Source organism: Myotis lucifugus, unplaced genomic scaffold, assembly GCF_000147115.1.
Source record: "Myotis lucifugus unplaced genomic scaffold, Myoluc2.0 scaffold_182, whole genome shotgun sequence".
NCBI lineage: Eukaryota > Metazoa > Chordata > Mammalia > Chiroptera > Vespertilionidae > Myotis > Myotis lucifugus.
This window is the reverse complement of record NW_005871230.1, coordinates 971,233-982,878: the sequence shown is the minus strand read 5'-3', so window position 1 is coordinate 982,878 and position 11,646 is coordinate 971,233.

Sequence of the window (11,646 nt, the reverse complement as noted above, 5' to 3'; positions counted from 1 at the left end):
TCCGAAAGAGTTTAAAAACTAGCCTTGAAAGGACTAACCTAATCCAAAGGAACCCTCACTACTAGTATATGCCAGAACATAGTCCAACAATCTTTAAAGACCAAATCAAAATCAAGCAGTGAGCAATGAGAGCTTTTTGATATCTGGCATCCAAAAAAAAAAAAAAGAAAATTTCTAGAAAAGTGAAAAAATATTTAGACATATGACCCATAAAAAAATTATCAGAAGCAGACTTCACAGAGATAACAATTAGCAAACAACACAGTTAAAATAGCTATTTTCAATATGCTTAAAGATTTTTTAAAAATTATCAACACAATAAGCAGACAAGTGCAACATATAAAATATCTTAATTGAACTTTTAGATATAAAAAAAATCATGATCTAGAAACAAAAATTACATAGGATGGGATTAAAAACAAATTATACACAGCTAAACAAAAGATGAGTAAAGTTGAAGAAACAATAGAAAGTATTGTTAATTCAGTCAATTTAAGACTAGTGTTCATTCATGTTATTGATTGCCATATAACAAGCCATTTTAAAGCTCACTAATGTAAAACACAGGAATTTGGACTCACACTGCAAGGATGGCTTATCTCTGCAACACTACACCTGGGGTCTCAGTTGGAAAGATTCAAATGATTGGGGGCTAGAATTATCTGGAGGTTCCTTTGCTCATGTCTAGCACCTGGGGTGGCATGATTTGAAGACTGGGTTCATCTGGGATTGTCAATCAGAGCCTACACCTTGGTTTCTCATGTGCCTTGAGCTTCTTCAGAGTGTGGCAGCCTCTGTGTAGTCAGACTCCTAACACCGAGGCACAGAATTCTAGATGCAAGTATTTCAGTAACCAAGGCCTTTCTGACCAAGCCTCAGAAGTGACATAGCTTCATTTACATTGTACTCTCTTGGCTAAAACAGACATAAGCCCATCCTGATTCAAGATGGAGGGACATAATATACTAGTAACTGCACTACTCAATGGGCGATGAGTCAAAGAACTTGTGACCATGTTTTAAAATTGCCTAAGTAACCATATGGGAATACTTTAAATGCCGGGAAACCTTTGTGTGCACACTGAAAGGCATTTTGTAAAAGTTTTCCCAAATTTGGTAATAATCCTTAAAAAATTAATTTGCCATCTATATATATAAAAGCCTAAGCAACCGAATGACCAGTCAACCAGTCACTATGACGCACACTGACCACCAGGGGGCAGATGCTCAATGTGGAACTAGCCCCTGGTGGTCAGTGTGCTCCCACAGCCAATCTCCCATGGCTGGCCAACCTCCACAGTCCCTCCTCTACCCCCATCCCCCACTGGCCAGCCCCGATAGGCCCTGATCACCAGCCAGGGAGAGGGACCCCACCCATGCACAAATTCGTGCACCAGGCCTCTAGTTACTAATAATGAATGATAAAGCTGAAAATCCTCATAATAAAAATTTCTAAGAATAAAATTCTTAATAATCAAAATCTAACTTTTACCAACTATCATAAAGGAAAAACTGAATTATTTTCCTGTCTTACTAGAAAAGAGTCAATCAAATAAAAATATAGTCAAAAAGCATAAGTAAAATACTACACAGAAAAGTTAAGCAATAACATGAAAATAGATTCTTTTTTTGAGATTTTGTGATTTTCTTGGTATTTATTTTCTCTTTATAAATCAGTATCTACTTTGTACCTACTGTTTACCAATAAGTGAATAAGCTTCAGGCCCCACAGTCCCTGGATCTTCCAGGTTCCCGATTTCCATGATGTCACTTTGCCTTCCCACGCCTCTTTGGCAGTTCCTTCTTACCCTTTACATTTTTCTCTCTCTTCCCATCCTATTAATATCAGTGACCCAAGGTTCTGAACAAAAGCCTTTTGTCACGTTATTCAACAATCCATTGTTGGCCATCTCACACTATTATTTCAGTCACCACCTGTAACCTAACAACTCCTAAATGTGTATGTAGTTGGGACATTTAACAAGCAGCATGTCTGGAGTGTAATCATATGACAGCTTTATGTTACTAGCCCCCTGTCCCTTTAAACCTTTTCAATGTGCGGTGAAAGTCCTCACCTTGCCTCTGATGGAAACTTCGAGTCCTCGTGACTTTTCAGATCACATGAGGGAGATCCAGAAATTAGGATTCTCAGACCAATATCAAATTTACACTCCCACCTTTAGAGCTCTTCCTCTTTCCCTGCCTGGGGCCTGCTGTGAATTGGTCATTGGCCCTGGAGGAACGAAGCCTGGCTCTCTTGTCTTTCCCTGCTGAGTAGGTCCAGGCAGGAACAGAGGAGAGGTAAGAGGGATTGGAAACCTGATGGTACCTGTCACTGTAGAAGGTATCTTTTCACCACCTGGCCGGTGTTTACAGCTGGCTTTTTCTCTCACATGCACTTCTGTGTTTTCCTCAAAGATCCCCCTGTTGCATCTTGCAAATTACAACTCCCATAAGAAGGACGATGCCTGTCCTCCTCATAGGTGTCTCTTCTCTCCCCTCAGCTTCAGTCCCTGTAGTCTCTGACTGCTGGGCACACATTGGCCCAAGGGGCTACTCACTTGGTCAGGATTTTTTTCTAAAACACCCAAGGCTGCCATTTGTACCAGAGGTTCCACATGTCATGGTCCCTGGAACACCTCTGGTTTTCTATCAGAGGGAACCGCAGCTTCCCAGATGCAGCTGTGAGCTGCTCCAGCTACTACAGGTCTATGCCAGTCACAAAGTCCCAATGTCCCCCAGTTTCAGAACACACATAGAAAGCTCCCCATGTGGCCCCAGTGAAGCCCCTCCCACTGCACATTGAGTTTACCTCCCATCCACCACCACCACTTTGGGTAGAGATAAGAGAGGAGACTCATAACTCAGCTTTTCCCCAAAACTTTCTCATCAAAGTCCTCTCTGTTTTCATCTCCAGGCGTTTTCAGATGCTTGGAGTTTCAGCATAGGGTCTAATGCACCTTTAGGAAAGCAGCATGAGCCCTGCCATGATACTTCAGCTGAAATGTCAGAATGTGCTGCAGAGTCCAAAACTGAACTCCAACTCTCAACCTTCTGACCCCTCCGTGTTTCTTCACTTGGTAGGCCAATCTAGAAACCTGAATTATGCTAAAACCATTCATCACCCAAACTGAGCACTTACAACTCAAAAATGTCAAAATGTGCCCACTTTTTCCTTACTTTGGATCAGGAACCAATATCTTCTCACCTGGACTGTTACAAATTCCTAATTATTTGCTCATTCAATAAACATTTATTGAGGATCTACTATATCCACTTTGAATAAAGATTAAAAATCCAATCCCTTCAGAACTTCATAAGCTAAATGGAGAAAATAATAAGCCAACACTTATAATTTTATAAGTCCTGGATGGCAAGACCTTTGTCGATTTTGTTCTCTACTGTGCACCCAAGACTGTAGCAGGATCTGGTACATAATAAAAAATTAAATGAATTAAGGAATAATGTAGCATTTGGACATAGATGCTGTCAGAGCACAGAGTCAAGTCCTATGAACGAGACCCCAGAATGAGAAAGAGACCAAGAAACACAATACTTCAGCTAGATTTGAATACCAGCATCTATTCCTGGCCAAGTAAATAGAATACACAAAGGCACAGAAGCAAAAAAAAAAAAAGCATGGGACAAGTTGGAAGCAGCAAACAGTTCATTATGGTATGTGTGTGTGTGTTGTGAAGGAAGGAGGGAGGAAATTAAGCTAAAGATTTTGATGAGAATCAGATCATAGAGAATCTCCTGTGTCATGCTAAGGAGTTTGACCTATAATTTGCAGGTGGTAGGGAGTCTTTGAACGGTAAGCATGTGCCTTAATCAGCTCTTTCACTGAGAAAGCTTCCTCTGAAAGCAATGGTGAGGTTGAATTGGAGAAAAACCAGTGTGTAGATAGAGAAGCCAGATCAATAACAATAATATTTGGGGGTTTTAAATATTGACAGAGAAGAAATGCTACTCCTTTCTTTCAAAAATTACTCCTTAACCACAAATAGAATGAGCAACAGAAACACCATTTCATCAAACTGTATCTAAGGTTGAACCACAGTATGTGACAAAGGTTCCCAGATGCACTGAATGTCATGATGAGGGACTCTGCGAGGGAGATAGATGTCTGCAGCTGCACCTCAAACAAGGTCACAGAGTGATATTATCCAGCACAGGGGGTGCTCCCGAGGGGGGCACTAGCAAGGCCTTATTTGCAATAATGGCAAGTGTGTGCATAGACTGTCAGAAAGGCTTTCCCTCGACCCAGAAGGCAAAAATACACAAACACTCTACTCACCCAGAACGATCTGTTGGTGAAACAGAGTCCATTAGATGGGTTTTGCATGGTAAGCAGTCTTGCAGAGGCTGACCCTTGTTGACTGGAGAAAAGAAAGAGACAGAAAGAAATCACAGAAACAACTTGAATCACAAGGAACTTTGAATAAGCGTTGACATCTATGAGCAAAATACAATCAATACAAGGAGAGTAGGCTAATTATTAGTAGCCAACATTTTATTTTACTTCTCTCTGTCCATGGAAGATCTAGTGGACAAAAAAATAAGTATAGATAAGAATGACATAAATAACAAAATTATTAAGGTAACATAATTGTTATTTAGTTGATAGGTATCCAACTTTATATCCTCAGACCAAAGAATGCACTTTTTATAGATCTAGTAGCACATTGTTAAAAATTAACTATATATTATGCCAGAAAGAAAACTTTAATAAATTTCCAAAGGCAGGAATAGTAAAATTGATAATCTCTGATCAAAAGCAATAAAATGTTTAATATAAGTAAGTCAGAAACCCTACCATATGATTGTGTAATTTAGCTCAAAAAGTAATATAAGCATAAAAGTTATGATGGCCTAAAATAAGACAATGAGGAACAGTAAAGAATCAATTGATAAAACTATGTGGTGATCAGAAATGGGAGCTGAAGAAGATGGTGTTGTCTTTAGAAATTTCTAGGCTTTTCAATTGGGAAATGGGTGCATCATTTCGCCATTCATTAGCATTAGAGGTACATTAGGTGAAATTGCTTTTGAGGAAAAAATGAGTTAACTTTCAGTCAGATTGTGTTTGAAATGCCAAATAGAGCTCAGTGGATAAGTTGGTACAGGCCGTTAAATATATCAGTCTAAATCTCAAAGAGAGATAGAGCAAGAGATGTTTATTTGGAAAACAATCTTTTGCACTGGCTAAGTGACATGGGATTTATATAAGATCCCTCAGAGCGGCTTTGAATAAAAAGATAAGAAGACACAAGAGAAAGCTCTGAGGTTCACAGATGTATAAAGAAAAGTAGAGAGCAAGGATTTAGGGAAGGTGACCCAGAATCATGTTTCTCCTTTCATAGCATTTATCACATATGTATGGTTTTATGTCCATATTTCCTGTTATATTCTAAGCTTCATGAAGATTGGGACCCAGGGCTATAATATTCACTGCTTTATTCTGAGCCTGGACGAGGACCCAGTAAATAGTAGTCGATCAATAAATATTTATTGAATACAGAATTCAAATAATGCATTAATCCAAGATATTGCCTCCATGTGAATCCCTTTGTCCCTTTCTTCCTGCTCAATGAGTGAATCTGATCTTTTGCCCCTCTCACTGTCTCATACATCCAGCCTTCCTCTTCTCATTAGCTCTTCTCTTTGTTCTGTGGAAAATCTCTCAGAAGGGACAAAATGCACAAAATATCAATCTTTGAAAATACAGTGACCAAAAGGAAACTCAAAAACTAATATTGGGTCCAGTGGACCCTGATGGCATACCAGCAGTTGAGATCAGTAGAGCAAAGCAGTACAGTAAACCCTCACTTTATGTGATCACTAGCTCCTTGGAAACTGCCGCTTTAAGCGAAATAATGTATAACAAAACCACTTTACCGTGTGCCAAATTGATCTAAACAACAGTTAAGTTCTTGCAGCATATTTCTGGTCACCAAACAATGAAATAAATGTGATCTGTATGTACATTTAAGAAAAATACGTAAGATAATGATTTTCCAAACTACTTGTCCCGGTTCAAAATGGCAAATGGCCAGAGCCATATCCAGCCAGTTCAGGGCGCAGGGCAGAACCCCTCCCTGGACAAGATATTGTTCCATCGCAGGGCTCACTCGCACTCACACCCACACTCAGATTAGGACAATTTAGACACACCAATTCACCTCACACCTTTGGGATGTGACAGAAAACCAGAGTCCCTGAAGAAAACCATGCAGAGGAAGAACCTGTAAACTCCACACAGACAATGGCCCCGGCTGGGGATCGATTTTATATTTTCCTCATCAACGTTATAGGGAAAAAACATTGAATGAAAGGATGTTATCCGAGAACCTGCTGTACTTCTCAATCGTTTTCAGGTCATATTACACACAGAACATAACAGAGCACACTGGGGTAAAGGAAGGAGCCTGCCCATGACTGCTGGAATCCATGTGCAGTCGGCCTATTAGCTATCCGTAAGGCACAGGTTGGGAAGTTCTCTACAGCCCTCCTTAGGCTTGCTCTCCATTTTGAATATTATTGCTTCCACAGTATTACAAGATTTGTGAGCATAGGTTCAGATCATTTATTTCTCTTTTTGTCTTTATTGATTAAGGTATTACATATGTGCCCTTATCCCCCCATTTCCTCCCCCACCTCACCCCACTCATGCTGTTGCCCCCCCCCTGGTGTCTGTGTCCATTGGTTAGGCTTATATGCATGCATACAAGTCCTTTGGTTGATCTCTCCCCCTTACCATTCTTACAGACAGTGTAGGGATAGTGGTTAAGAAAAGATGGCCTGTGTTTTAATCTAGCTCTGCTACTCCCTATGTGTGTGATCTTGAACAAGTTACTGAGCCTTTAGGTACCTCAGTTTCCTCTTTTATAAAATGGGCTAGTGCTCTGTATGGTTGCTGTAAAGACTAAATGATTAAATGAGCTAATATATCTAAAGTGCTTAGAACAGAGCTTGACAATAAGAAAATATGGTATCATTACCCAGTTAATCACTTAATAGGAAAGACTTGCCTTAGCTGGTTTGGCTCAGTGGATAGAGCGTCGGCCTGCGGACTGAAGGGTCCCGGGTTCAATCCTCAGTGTGGGGTGTGCAGGAGGCAACCAATCAATGATTCTCTCTCATCGTTGATGTTTCTATCTCTCCCTCCCTCTCCCTTCCTCTCTGAAATCAATAAAAATATATATTTTTTTAAAAAGGAAAGACTTCATCTTGCAATAATTCACAAGAGCCTAGATCATACTGTTTTGTTAAAAGGATGAATATTCTCTCGTCATTTATTGTGTTCAGGCACCAAAATTTACTTGATATGATTCACAAATGAAAAAATGCTAGTGCAGCTGTGTATACAAAGATAATTGCAAGAAAACATATAATGGGTAAATAAAAAATTCATTAAAGTAATCATCCAAACTGGTGTTTATAAATATAAAAAAAGGATGTTTTACAATTACGGAAGAAAGTAGATAGCAATCTTCTCTTCAACAAAATTAAGTCAGCAAAGTTTTCAAAAGAATTACATTTGGACCATGAAAATGCTATTTAAATTCTTATTAAAATTATTAATATAGCTGTTTTTCACTATCTCCTTATTCATATTTCTATAATTTTCTTATTAAAGGACCTAAATATTTTTTAATATTCTTAACATAAATATTAATGATTTAGGATTAAATTCAGGATCTAAAATTTAATAGACTCGGGCTATAAAAGAAAATAAGAAAATGGAAATATTTTCTCCTTAGGCTTGATTGTATTGCTGTATTTAGTGTATTAAACAATTTAATACAGTACTGAAGAAAGCACTAAAAAGAAACCTAAGTTTAGACAACAAAAAGAGAATAAATCATGAGTTCAGAGACTAACCTGAGGATATGAAATGTGTGAGTAAATGCCAACAGTGATTGAATTACGATTCCATGCAAAGTCCCCTTCTAACCTGTGATTGTAGAGACAACTAAGCTCATGAACCCAATTGAGTGTGAATAGTTTAAGCAAAGAAAACTCCGCTTGGGAGCTCACTAGGGGCCATCCCATTGAACTTTTTGGTAATATTTATAGACAATGTCATTGAATTAAAGCTCATAAAGTTTGTGGCACATAAAATATATATATATATAAATTACCTTCCTGAGGTAAGGGTACAAAAACCTTTATAATGTAGAATTCTAATGTTAAAAAATAAATTTTATCCTTTCTCTCATTTAGATATAATCTGCCAGGATTCTTCATTGTACTGATGAAAGCAACTTTGAATGTCTTAAGGAAAGGGAATTTATTGAGAGGATATTGTAGGCTCAGAGAACAAATGGAAGGCTGAAGAGGCAAGTTCTAACTTTCACTAAGATGATAACCAATAATGTGGGAATAATAGGGGAGAGGATTTCTTGAAAGAAATTTGGAATACTATTCAAAAAAATGTCAAGGCAACTATTATTAATTAAAAAGAGAATCTATCATGTTGGAAGAGGAAAGCAGTGAAGGCTAGTTTAGAAGAAAATCTAAGTATGAAATCAGTAATTTCAGGAGACCGTATGCAGGTTCTCAGGATCTCATAGAGTCAGACTAATGAGAAGTAAACTGCAGAAAGCTTGGACCTTTGCCATTACCCTAATGGAGTGAGCCAAGAATACCCCAGAGTCCAATGGAGGCTGAACTATGCATGCATCACTCCTAATTTTCTTGCGATGAAGCCACTAGCTCAGGCTAATTATATTATAATAAGAAAATCTACTTGGAAAGGGATAATACACACCACAAAACAATCTTGCTCTCCCTACAGCCTTTCCTATTTCATTGAAAGTGGTCCTATCCTTCTAGATGTTTAGGTCAAATTTATGGAATCAACCTTGATTCCTCTCACTCTTTCCCACCCTGCTGACTATAACTTCAAAATCCATAACCTCACCTCCGCTCACCACCTCCACTAGCTATGTAGGTCTGAGCCAACATTATTTCTCAATTGCAACATTCTCTTAACAGGTCTCCCTGCTTTTATCCTTACTCTCGTGTCTGTTCCCTCCATGACCTAATGTAATCTGAACAATAAAGATTTAATAAATTTAAAAAAATTGTCAGAATATGTCTTTCCTCTGTTCAAAACCTTCTAAGCACTCAAAAAAATGCGGTATCCTTACAGTGGCCTAATGGGTCCCACATGCTGCCCACGATTACTGCTTCTCCTATCACTTGGTCCCATGCTCACCCTACTTCCCAGCACACTGGCCTCTGGCTCACACATACCAGGGATGCTCCAACCTTGAAGTCTTTGCTCTAGTAGTTCCTCTGCCTGGAATGCTCTTCCCACAGATATCTGCCGGCTAATTCCTCACTTCCTTCAGTCCTTGCTCAGATGTCATTTTCTCAATGAGGCCCACCCTGACCACCTTATTTAATACTGCAACCACCTTGCACTTACCCAGTTCTACTTTGCCTGTGTTCCACACTACTCATTAACCTATAAAATGCTATATTACTTATTGTTATTATTTATTATCTCTCTGACCCTATTCGAAATTAAGATCTAGGAAGGTAGAAATATTTGTCTTCTTTGTTCACAATGTAGCACCCAAAAATATTGCAAATATTTATATATATATATATATATATATATATATATATATATATATATGATTCTCAAAATATTTGTCAAATGAATGAAATAATAATAGTAGTTAGCAATATGTGAAGAAGTTATTTTGATCTTGGAGCAAGATTTATGAAGAGGTTGAATGGGGTTTGTCACAGACTAACCATGAGAACATAGGTAAAATAATGTGAGTAAACACGTTAAACTGAATCTATGTATTGGGTAATATAGGGTAAAGCTCAAAGGGACCATCCTTTTATAGAAAGAGATAATCTTTATTTCTATATGAAGGACCTTCAATTAGAGTAATTATTTTGGTCTTTCTCAGGGTAAAGAGGAGGGATTTATCCAATCCCTAAATTTTAGTAGGGAGAAAGAGTACATGCATTAGTTTCCTAGAACTACAACAACAAAAGACTATAAACATGGTGGCTTTAAAAAAAACAGAAATGTATTCCCTCATAGTTCTACAGATCAGATTCAAAATCAAGGCGTCAGCAGATCCGCCATCTCTCTGAAGGCTCTTCCTTGTCTTCTCTAACTTCTGGTGGCTCCATGAGGTCCTTGACTTGTAGCTGCATAACTTCGGTCTCTGCCTCGTTCTTTTCATGACCTTATTCTCTGTGTTTCTAGTTTCTCCTCTTCTGTCCCTTTTAATGACACTTGTCATTGGATTCGGAACCCATTCAGATAATGCAGGACAGTCTCATCTCGAGACCTATAACTTGATCATGTACACAGACGACCCTTAATACAAATTATCATAGTCACAAATTCCAGGGATTTAGATATGGACACATCTTTCAGGGGCCACCATTCAAACCATTACACTAGGTATACCCAGGTTAGCATCTCTTCTCCTAGGATCCCTGCATTTAGAGAAAGTGGTTTCTGCCGTGAGGAAGCCCTGTGGTTGTCACCTTGTGCCAATGATAGACTAGCTCCAATAGACACTCTGAGCCTCGATATCTGTGCTTTGTGGGTGTCTCCAGATGTAATACTTTGCTTTTATTATTTTTCAGCAAGGTTTATATGGATTACATGTTAAATAATAAGCAATATAAAAATAGTAATAGAGTATTTTACCTTTTCGTGTTCTATGTCTGTAAAATCCAGTGTGTGTTTTGTACTTGGAGCACATCTCCATTCTGATTAGCCATAATTACAGGGCTCAGTGGGCACACATGGTGAGTGGTTTCAATACTGGAAAGCACAGGCCTAGAGAAATGTGCAGAGCATAGTCAATACTGAACAAGATTATTAAATAAATAAATGATTGAATGAAGTATCCTAGTGGTGCAATTGCGACACAGAATGAAACCCTCAAGAGAGAGAAAAAAAAGTGACTTAATAAGGGGAGTTGTGCTGACTTGCAAAGAACAATGGTGAAAGACCCCTTCAAAATCTATCTCAGAAGACAGAAAGAACTTAGTCTTGCAGAATTAGGGGCAGGGCAAATTTCTTGAATACCATTTTCTTGGAAGGAAAAGCCAAATGTAGGGTGATATTGGCTTGGAGTTAAATAGTGACCTCAGTAGAGTTCATTTTTAAAGAATGACCCTTTTTTATCCTATAATTCCTTCTACATTTGAAATCACAAAACCATGGAGCTTGACTCCTGTAAATGTATACTGACAAATATGGACTTAGGAAGAGGCTTCACCCAGCAAAGACTGTAGTCCAGCTGTTGGGAAAGTCCTCATGCAACTTTTTTATGTTCTAAAAAAAAACCAACAACAACACACACAAAACAAAACAAACAGAATTCATGGGTTTGTCTTGCAGATGCTGGAGAACATCTTCTGCTCTTAGGCCTCAAAGGCACTGGTGTAAATTAAAACATGAAAGGTAGTCCGTGTCTGTATGGCCTTGATTACCACCATGCTCACCCCCTGGGTTCTTGCATGGCCATTTCAGTTTCCCAAGCCTGGCATGTTTACTTAGTGCTGGGAACATGATTGCGTAAATTAAGTTCTCTGACACAAACACACCATTAGCTCACTCTAAATTGGATGATCACTAATCTCCCATAATTTACTG